Raw genomic sequence first — 2379 nt, forward strand, 5'->3', positions numbered from 1 at the left:
TAGCTATGTGTGTTTGATCCATCAGGCGAGATCACTGCCCAACCGCCATGTGTTGACACATTCACGGCATCTAACTATTTTGGAGGGGAGAATCGTCAAATAGTAGTATTGTGTACGCTGTTGCAACGCTTAAACAACTATATCTTCGATTGAAAATACGTAACACTCTAATGATATCCTGTGTTGTATAACATATCATCTAACTATTGTCCAGCTTAATTAATGTAAACAGTATGTCCAACAATTTACAGTAACTCCCCCCATTTGGTTTGTCACTTGGAATCTTCCAGCGAGCGGAAGTTTTCATAGAGCTACTTCCAGGTTGTTGTCACGGACGCTTTCTGTCCCCGGAAATAACGAGAATAACTGGAAATCATAACGTTACAGCACCGATTGATTACCGGGGATGTTTGATCGACCGATAACAATACCCTGATTCTGACAGTGAGGATGCTTATGAAACCGCACGGCTGTTTACAGAAACGGCTCAGTTAGCGTTTATTGACAGCGAAAGATACGCTCCCCTTCACAGTGCCGATAATTACATTAACCTGTATCTGCTGTGGAATTGTCTTGGTTTGTCATTTTGTTATGGCTAAAAATAGCTGTCGCAGCCAAATCTCAGCAATATGTGGCGGCAAACGACTCCGGTCATATTTTCCCTAACTTGACATTTAAACGAGAGACGAATATAAAGGAGCTTGTAAAAGGTAAGATACACGTTATAACGTTACACATGTTGTCGCCCAAAGTAACACTGAATCAATGCAGACATGTGACGCATGCGCCACATTTTGTAAAAGTTACAGATAACCTGTCCAAATGAGCAAGTATGGTGGGTGTCAATTCTTTGTTGTGGAGGGATACTGTGATCCGAATAGCACAACAAGCAGGTACTCTCTGCCATATAGTCACTCTCTCTACATGATCTACAAAAATCTCTTTATGGTTAAACAAGATTATATTGGATAAAACTGTACCAATAAAGTATTATCAAATGAGCAGTAATGCTACTAACTGATTAATCGGTTAAGTTGTATGTGAAACAAATATACGAAACGTTTGCTGGGTCCAGTTTGTCAAATTAGATTATTTACCACTTTTCTCTGTTTTATGTTATTTTTCAATTGAATAATTTTATGTTTTAGACTGTTGGTTGGACAAAACAAGAAATTACTTAATTTGAAATCAATTATGATGTCTATTTCATTTCATCTTTTTATACTCCAGTTACTATGTCTGAATTGTCTGTATGTTTTATCTGTCTTATACGTCTGGTGTGCCAAAGAATAATGTCCACCCTGGTGGACAGTAAACATGTATTCTATTCTATTTCCTATTCCCTTTACTGTTTTCTGACGCTCTATGGATGAAATGATTGATCAGTAAATGAAGAATCTGATCTAGAAGGTCTGGATGTTTCTCATAGTCAAACAAGGGATGTGTTGCTTAGACCTGTCAACTCTTATTTATATATACATATACATATACATATGTATACAACAATTTTGATAATCAATAGTAAAAGTCCTGAATAAAGTTGTCTATTATCAAGTATTATTGTTAATTGAATACCTGTGGAGTTTAGACCACTGGTTGGACAAGACAATCAGTTAATTGATTTCACTCACCAGTCTAGTATATTGCATATTTTTCACTTTTATCTGATATTTTACAAACTAATATATTGCTCACTCAAACGAGGTGTTGGAGGTATTGATGATACAAATACTTGTTATTTGCAGCCCTATTAAGCACTGTGCACCTTTGCAGTTTTTGATGAAGTGATATATTTGCTTTGTACTTGACAGACGCTTCATCACATGTGCAGATATCAAATACAAGTAGTAAAACCTCATGTTCATGGACGTTCTCCTACAGTAAATGTATATTTAGGATGGGAGTATTTAATTTTACTGAGATCATGACAGTTGATATACAAGCTACACAATATGGGCTGCTCCAGTGTGACAATATTGTCTTTTTTTCAATATTTGTAATTGTCTCATTACTCAGGGTACTTTAATACTGTAGAATGATGATTTTTTCACAAAACAGCAATGCCAAGTAAACAATATCAGAATTAGGTCATGTATTATTCATCCCATTATTGTAGGCCAATCATTGCTCAAGTTGTTGCACTGCAATTTCTGAACAGTCTTACACAACATATTTTAAGAAGATAATATGTACACATATTTCCCTGTAGTAAAGGGGAAAAGTGAGCAATGTATTTTAAAAAGATAAGTGCCTTCTAAATTGAGTGGAACTCACAGTGTATGAAATCTGATGAGACTAAAGCCCATCTCTAAGCAGGCAGGACTTATTGCAAAGAAGATACTCAGTCAAAGGCAGTACAGTGTAGCAGGACCCCCCCCC

At 36.3% G+C, this 2379-nt stretch overlaps 1 protein-coding gene across 3 annotated transcripts in view; it reads left to right on the top strand.

The window, feature by feature from the left end:
- The first annotated feature begins 322 nt into the window (after positions 1–322).
- kiaa0825 (KIAA0825 ortholog) overlaps positions 323–2379 on the top strand; it is a 121380-nt gene continuing 119323 nt past the window's right edge. For all 3 annotated transcript variants that reach the window (XM_032516561.1, XM_032516562.1, XM_032516563.1), the window contains exon 1: positions 323–710. The gene's annotated coding sequence lies outside the window, so the exon portion shown is untranslated. The remainder of the gene's footprint in view (positions 711–2379) is intronic.

Source organism: Etheostoma spectabile, chromosome 5, assembly GCF_008692095.1.
Source record: "Etheostoma spectabile isolate EspeVRDwgs_2016 chromosome 5, UIUC_Espe_1.0, whole genome shotgun sequence".
NCBI lineage: Eukaryota > Metazoa > Chordata > Actinopteri > Perciformes > Percidae > Etheostoma > Etheostoma spectabile.